Source organism: Apus apus, chromosome 2 (genome assembly GCF_020740795.1).
Source record: "Apus apus isolate bApuApu2 chromosome 2, bApuApu2.pri.cur, whole genome shotgun sequence".
Lineage (NCBI taxonomy): Eukaryota > Metazoa > Chordata > Aves > Apodiformes > Apodidae > Apus > Apus apus.
The window spans coordinates 35,388,180-35,397,135 of NC_067283.1; positions in this window are offsets into that span (position 1 = coordinate 35,388,180).

The following is an 8,956-nucleotide window of genomic DNA, read 5'->3' on the forward strand; positions in this document are numbered from 1 at the left end:
TAGGTTAGACATTAGGAAGAAATTCTTCACTGTGAGGGTGGTGAGACAGTGGGACAGGTTGCCCAGGGAAGTTGTGGATGCCCCTGGAAGTGTTCAAGGCCAGGTTGGATGGGGCTTTGAGCAACCTGGTCTAGTGGAAAGTGTCCATGCCCATGTACAGGGGTTGGAAATAGACACTCTTTAAGGTCCCTTCCAACCCAAACCATTTTATGATTCTATGAAACACAGAATATTACTTAACATATATAATAATATATATCACTTAATACATATTAAGTAGAATATATAATGTATATAATATATATCATATATGTATTTGTATATTAATATCTAATTACATAATGGTATATATATTAACATATTAGTTAGTTGCAAGTACTTTATAAACTACGCGATAGTTTATATGGAGTTATTGGAGTTATTATATGGAGTTATGGAGATTGATCTCCACTATCCTATATGTCTGAAACTTACATGAAGCTCATCTATATAATTTATCCAAACCTTTCTGTAGTTGGTGGAAGGAGTGGTGCTCCTCCAGAGGATGAATTACCACACTTGTAGGAGACACTTGTTCTGTGTTGCTACTACAGAACAGTTTTTCAGCTACTTGAAAATGCCTCGAGGATTCTAGGTACAACATGCTTTGTCACTACTTTACACAATTTACGACATCAGGCCTTAATATATTTCAGTTTCTTTAATACAAACATTTTAAGTATTACCGTACTAAACGTGAATATAGAAACAAACAAAGAGTCTAAAATGTAGAGGTGTTCTGATTTCTGATGAGGCATGTGTTCTGTATAAGTGAAGTATGTTTGGGACAAGTAAGAGAGACGCACAGAGGAGTTCAGGGAGTGGAGGAGGTTTCCCTGGCAGATGCTGAGGCACAATGGTGCTGAGCACAGCACCAGCACATGTAAAGCAGGCTGGACATGGCCTGTGAAGGCAGTTTCATCACCCAAATATGGAGTGAGGGAACAGGAATGCTTTACCTGTTCATCTTTGAAAGCCTGAGCTTAAACCATTCCTTACCACTTTTGCAGAAGGGCTTATTCCAAGTCACTGTGAAACACCTCCCTCCCGCAGATTCACTTCTCATTTCTCTGTGCTTTGGAAAGAGACCACCTGCTGGTCTCTGTGGTGGTGGTTAAGAAACATGTCTGCTGGCAGTGGGCTCCTTCAACACAGTGGTGAAGATGTGAGGAAAGGCGGCTGTGGGCTGCATTTATGAGATTTTTGCCGATTACCTCAGTGGCTGATTCATCCAGGGCAGTTTCATAGAATCAAGGACTAGTTTGGGTTGGAAGGGACCTTAAAGATCTTTCATGTGTCCTTTTATTCCAAAACCCATCCTATAGGCCAAGCTGTATTTTAATAATTTGGTGCAACGCATTGTAACTGCTCTCTTCTCAACAGCATGAACTCCAAATGATCTGGACATTTTCACGAGTTGTTCTGGCACCAGTCGTAAATTCAGGAACAGCACGACTGTGCCGCTGACACCGCTGCGGGCAGGTGCCCTCCCGCAGCTTCTCCTTTCTGCCCCCCCGTCACACCTGCCAGTGCTTTTTTCCCTCTGCCTTGCACTGAGGAGCCGAGCCCCAAGCCCGCCGGAGTGGAGTCGGGGCGGCGGTGCGGGGAGGAGCGGTGCGGGAGTGGGGGTGCGGGGAGGAGTGGTGTAGGGAAGGAGCGGTGCGGGAGTAGGGGTGCGGGGAGGAGCGGTGCAGGGAAGGAGCGGTGCGGGAGTGGGGGTGCGGGGAGGAGTGGTGTAGGGAAGGAGGGGTGCGGGAGTGGCGGTGCGGGAGGAGCGGTGCAGGGAAGGAGCGGTGCGGGAGTGGCGGTGCGGGAGGAGCGGTGCAGGGAAGGAGGGGTGCGGGAGGAGCGGTGCGGGCAGAGGCGGTGCGGGGCGGGCGGGCGCTGCAGAGCGCTGCGGGCCGCCGGCAGCGGGGCCGGGCCCCTCTAGAGGGAGCCCTCCGATGGGGAATGGCCAGGGAGGCCGGGCAGAGCCAAACGCACGTGTACTCGCTCGGCTTTCCTCCCGTCCTCTTAGGAGCCACAGGTGCCCGAGGCGTGTGGTTGAGCCTGCCCCTACCTGGTACCCACAGACAGCCTCACGGGCCTGTGTTTACCAAGGAGCAACAACATTGCCAGTGCATCCTACCCATCCCAAACCCGGGGTTATCGACTTCAGTTCTTTTCTGGAGTCTGATACTCGGATAACACGCCTCAAAAAGGCTGCTCGGAAATGCTCTTTGCGTGGGAATATTGACTGTGGGATTTTCAGTGCTAGAGCGGGTGGGCCATAGGTAGCGTTAGCAAGGAAACACAGTAGGGGGGTGCGTGGCAGCTTATACATCTTGCACGTTTTGAGCACAAAGAAGTAAGGTGAAAGGCCAAATGGCTTTAATTACAATAGCAGGAGTATAATTGGCAGCCTGAGTGCTTTCCTGGGATCAGAAAATATGCTTGCATTATTAGGAGTGAGGGAAGAATATAGACAAAGGCATTTAATAAGTTAGTTTAAAAACAATAAATCTGTATCCTGAGTGGGTTTTCATGCGTTTGCAATTACTGTACTTAAATTACCAGATACATCTCTATTTTCAGCACTTTACCAAGTTTTCAAATAATATTTACTGTTACTTAGTTTCTTTTAAACTACTTACCGCAGAGCAATAACAAGATTTCAGGACAACTTCATTATAAAACAGAACCAAACTAGGTAGCTTACTCTTAGAAAAACTGAAATAACTGAAGTACTGGGAGCTACACAGCTTGCAAAAAGTGTGCTAGTTAGAGCTTTGCAACATGGAAATAAATGTGAAGTTTTTTGTGCCTTTCCTATGTTATTGAGTAGTATATTTTGAAACTCCAGTTTGTTGTGAAGAACATGAAATATGTTGCCAATTGGAAATATGAATGTTTACTTTAAGTGGCTCTTGTAAATTAAAAATGAAATAGAAAATCAAACTGAAAAGAGAAATTCATTAAACTGAAATAAGCCTGAGTGAATAAGTGCAATATCTCACTAACATGAAAAAGCGTGGGGCAAGAGCTTGTTTGCTGGAGACTTTTTGGCCTCCCTGTGTAGTTTTTAGCCCAACATTTCCAAATGGTGTAAATACTTAAAAGCTCTGGGTATTTTCAATTACTATTGTTAGACAGAAAACAAGCTCCAGTTTCTTCAAACTGTATTTCGTTGAATGTGTCTGAGTCATAGGAAAAGTCATTCCATCATGTCTAGAAACTGTTTTTATTCAGAGCACTTGTCAGGAAAGAAAATAAACAAGTATTAGTTCCTGCCACCATTCATTTCAGAACAGTTACAACCAATATAATTAGGCCTCAGATTTTTTTTTTTTTTAAGTCTAAATGAAAAGATATAAGATTATATGTGTCAGTTGCTGAGCATTTGGCATGAACAGCTTTTCCAACACTTGCTCTGGTTATTATAAGGTTTGAGTTGTAAATGACTGCATTCAGCAGCAAACCTGTCAGGTTGGAGAGCTTTTCATTAAATGTTTGATCTAGAAATTTTTAATCAGTGCACAAATAAAACAAATTATTAAAGCACTACATCAGCTACAGTGTATGTAATTGGGATGAACGAGGTGATGTAACTAGTGGGGAACAGCAGAAGCATTCTTAAAAGAAGGCCTGGAGCTACAGAACTTGTTACCACTGGAGATGAAACAGAGCCTGAGTCTTAACCTGTATCTTGAAAATGGTAAGATGCAACTATTAAAGACATTCCCAAATAACCTGGTGATAAATCAAGTACTTTGTACAGTTTTACTGGAGAAGCTGGGGAGGGACCTTCTAGAATACCTTGTGTTTGTGAAATAATGCTAGGATGGAGTGTGTGCTGAAAACACAGCAGATTTTAGTTATGAAAGGAAAAATGAGCATTTTATGTTCTCCAGTTTTTACCACTGTTCTCTGTCCTAGATGAAGACAAGTTTGTAAGACCTACTTTAGGAAGTTATCCAATGAAAACTATTTTCTAACTTTAGTACATTCATCAGGCGTAGTAGTTATAACTGGGCTGAAATCAATGGACCTACTGCGACTTCTGTAGTTGAGGCTGTGATATAAATATTATTAATATTGTGGCTTAAAAATAGCAGTTCTTTTAGCTAGTCTGGTTAGTGACATTTCTCAAAGTATCAGCAACTAGGCTAACAATTAAAAGGGGAGCTCATTTACATGAACCAGAGAAAAAAACAATACCACATAACAATCGGACACGGTGTTACTCTACACTTCCCAGCAGGCCTCTTTAGGTGGTTTTGTTTGACATTTATACCCAGAACTTCTGTTTATTTAATTTTTGTTTCCTGTCTTTGAAGAAATTAATTTGAAAAAGCTAATACCAAAGCGGGGAGTTACATTTTGCTCTGAAGGATGCAATAAAGCTAATGTTTCATGGCTGAAAAGTCTGCCTTGTGTCACTCTATCAGTAGCTGAGAACGCAACTGTTGCCTGCAGGTTTGTGCGCTTGAAGTTAGCAGCTGAGGCAGCTCAGTGACTATTCCTGTCTTCCAGCTCCGGGGTGAAATCTTACCCTCATACGAATCACCAGAAATTTTACTGCTGTTTTCAGAGGAGCCAGAGCTTTGCTTTCAAACATTAGATTTGGCAGCAGCAAGGGATCCCAGCAGTCTGCCTCTCATGGGTTATGTGCAGACCCCTGGCAGCTTTGTTTTGGGCTGCGCATATAAACTTCTGCATGTTTACATCTTCAATTCCAGATATGGCAGAGGCAGAGAAACTGTGATCCCGAGCCTCATGAGCTCTGAAGTAACAATAGGAGAAATATGTCTTGAAATACAGGATTTGTCAAGGTTATGCACAGCCCTTGTGACGAAAATTCAGTGCAACAAACAGATCTGGCTCTTAGTCTGTAGACACAAATTTTAGCTAATGCTCAGCACACAGGAAGGCACCAAAGATAAAAGAAAATAATTTTTGGTAAAAAATATTTAAACTACCAAACTTTAACTCTGTTACAGCTGCCAGGCTTTGGTGGTGCCTCCCTGCAGTGTGCAGAACCTGAAAAGTGTTGGAGCACCAGCTGCGGGGGCAGAAATGGTGCTGGGAGGGCTATTATTAGCCGTCTTTGGCAAATGTGCCTTGAGTGCTCTGTAGGATAAGGGGATTAAGAGGTTTTATTAATTGCTTTAAGATGGAAGCTGTTTCTGCCATGGTGCCCTGGGCCATAGGCAGCCCCACGTGTAGCTGTGCTGCCTCAGCTGGCTCTGCAGCTCCCAGCCCCAACTGAGGTGCTCTGTCTCCCTCCTTCTGTGTCCTTCTGGACTGTTGTGGGGACAGAGAAAGTGCCTAAGACAATTTTCCTTCCCTTGTAGTCTTTACTACTGCTCTGCCTTTACAATAAAAGATCTCTTTACTTTTTCTTTCTTTTTCTTTTTCTTTTTTTTTTAATTTTACCGCTTGAATTTTGAACAGCAATTTATATCCTGCCTTATCTCAGGTAAGATAAAAATAGTGGCTTCACTCCATCAGCATAATCAGTTGTGTTAATATCTCAGATAGCAGGCTTGGCTCAGAGTTTGCATTACCCCATACGGGCTATGTCTGTGCAGGCACAGTCTATAGATACTTTTAAATACTACTGCTTGTTTAAAAAAATAATCTACATTATGAGATAGTAGCTCTTAAGAGCTGTTTAGAACAAAAAAAAATGCTTTCCTCCAATTTACAATCATCTTTAAAACACAAAGGAACTTTTCTCAAGTTGAACAACCTATTTGGGTTATATATTGCTTTTCAAACACACTCTGCCAAAGAACAAGCTAGTGCTTATATACACTGAAAAAAGTTTCCAGTTACAAAGTGTGAAAAATTGTCATGTGTTTCTCTAAATGTGGTAAACAATGATATAGTTAGCTGGTAGCACTCGCCATCTCTGAGAAAGGCCAACTTTGATATGGCCAAGTAGCTAATAATATCCCCATAAGCTCTGGTCAGTTGTATTTCTTCTCTGAATCCCTGAAGATGTCCCCATGTACTTCATCTCATGGTTTGCCTGGCTATTTTTTGCTCCTCTTTCAAGCGTAGTGCTTCCAAAATAAATTAAACTCCTTAGGAAATGCTCAGGTCCCTGTTCCAAAATTAGTCAAGTCTGGAGTCTTTCTCTTCTAGAAGGATTTCACAGCAACAGACTTCTAGACAAACTTTCTCTTTGTAATTTCATTCCTGAGTCATCAACAACCTCGGCATTTATCTGTGTGTGTATTTTAGCAGCTCACAGTGCTTCTTCACTGTCTCTGATCGTCTTTACCCAGTGTGTCTTGTATGTCCTCCCCAGTGGGGAAAAACTGGGATGTAAACACTGACTCAGCAATTAATAGCAGAATTTGTACAAGCATTACTGAGTCTAGAGTTTCAGCATTAAGTATTTTTCCCTGTGTGTTTCCAGCGGGCTTTTTGCCATCTCTTAGGGCTTTCCACAAACAAATTGATGTCTCAATCAGTTGCAATTGCATTATTTTGTTCTACTCTCCTGCACACAAATGTGCTGTTACATTTCTGTGTTTTCCCAGGTATTTTTCTTGAAGAAAACCAGCTCTATTGCTGTTTGGCCATTTAATTTCCATTCTAACTCTGTGATCTTTATGGAGCTGTTTATTTCATGCTACCTTGTGCTGAGTGTCATCGGATCTTCTGGCAAGAGTTGTGTCAGTTTTTTCTCCTGACATTGGCTATTTATCTTTGCTACTAAAACAATACTTGAAACTGTTTAGAATTACAGCTTCAGACAAAACAAGTTCTTCACAATGCACCTGTATTTCCTAAAGGCATCTCTAGTCAACCCTGCTAGAGCAGAATGATTTTTAGTGGTGCTGTTTTCTTAAAGGAGCTAGGTAATCCATCCTGGATGTTTAAGTGCATTCATCTTTTCTAGCAGCAGAGAATACCAAAGGCTGTTTTATTCCCCACTCTGGTTTCTCTTCAAGCTCTGATATGTTCATTCCAGCTATGTGAGTGGGAACGATGAGTACTCTGTGCCTGGTTCATATGGCAGCTATTGAGGTAAAATTTTCTTGAATTTAATTTGTATGCTTTCCTATTATTTGCTCATTAAGAGCACCCCATCCACCATGCTTCTCTGTAATTTATTGATAGGGCTTTGAGAGACTTCTGTGATTACAAATATACTGGGAATTTACTTTAATTATTGCTCTTATGAATGAAAGGCATCACTTTCAAAAGAAGGAATTAATTTACTCTATCATTCTATATCGGATATGTCTGAATTGGAATTTCTTGTTTATTTGCATAACATGGTAACTTGGTTGCTAGTATTGCTATTTACTACAGCTCAGCTATGTCTGAATAAGTGTCTTATTTGTAACTGTGTAATATGTAAGAAAAAAACTCTACTTGGAGTTTTCACTGCACTTGGTGTACCTTGTATTTTAGAAACCCTGAGCAGCCTTTCTAGTTTGCCCCTCTCAAATACTATATTGCAAATAGAGCTGTCTTTGGAGCATTTAGAGTGTTGCTTGATTCATGAGAGGATGTGGAGGAGCAGAGGAAATCTGGGTTCATGCCATGTAATCTGTCTGTTGTCCTACTTCTCATTTTTCTGTCACTTTCATATGTCATTTCTTCTTTTTCATACTACTATGCTGAAGTTAGAGACAACTTAATGCATTGCAATATAAGATACATGACTTGCAAATATTTATTTATCTTGTTTTCTTGCACTGTCATCTAACATTAGTGAGTGTCTTCATTTTAGAAGTGAAGATATTGAATGTTTCTCCTTTCAACAAAAAAAACCCCACAACAAAACGTGACAAAGAAACTTGCAAAAGTAACAAGTGAATCATTGAGAAAGAGTTAAAACCAATGTATTTTTTAATGTCAAATGTAGAACATGGTCTGAAAAGCCAATCTGGAACTCACCTATGTGCAAGTACAAGTTTCGTCAATGTTTTTCTAGGAGTAACTAGGAGAGGCTTTAATGCCCGAGTCTCAAGTCTCCTAAATATTTGCAAACTGCTCCAAGTATTTTGCTGTAATTTTTTTCCAATGTAGTAATTCATTGGACCCTGTTACATTTTAATGATTGATTACAGACATGGGATGAAATGCTGGCCCAAATGAATCCATGGGAGTTCTCCTTTGGACGTCACTGAAGCCAGGATTTTAGCCATAGATTTACAGCAGCAAAATGCAACAGGCCCAATTTTGTACCTCAGCTAAGAGAAAACCCATGATACATTCTGTTTGTCAGGAGCAAAAGCAAAGCCATACCCTTTCTAGAAATGATTTTGTGAGCTTTTGAGTAAATTAATGGTTTCTCACCTGTTGGGGTAAAAAGTAATAAAAAGTCAAAATGCTTTCCTTGTTTTGGTTTGTGTGTCTAACTTTATAATACATACTGCAGTACTTCATCCTAAATTAAAAATGGGAAGTTCAGGTTTTTTTCATACACTAGTAATATAATCTCTATGTCACATGTGAAAGTACTGTGAAATTTATATAGTCATGATATCAGCAGCGTATTATGTAAGCTCCTAGTGGCAGATGAGGTTTAGTAGAGGAGACTGATTTTTGGTTTACTTAATGTGAATTTCCTTCTTGCTCCTGGTAAGTTCAACGAAATTCAACCCAGCTTGCCTTTGCAGAGAAATGCTGTCAAAGAGAACATGAATCCCTTGTTAGATCCATTCTCAGAGTCACACAGAGGAATCTCATCTTCCAGAAAACACAGAACTGTGGCAATTAGCACTGTTATGGGAACAAAGATACTCCCATGTAAATCCATCCTACAGAAGAAACAGGGCACATTAGCTTCTCCTGCAAAGCATTCTTTTGCATTGCATATGCTCCTACTGAAACCTGGCTCCCTTTATTTTGTATCACCTGCTTAAGACAGAGGAATGTCATTGAGTAAAGGTGAGACCATCAGATGAATGGG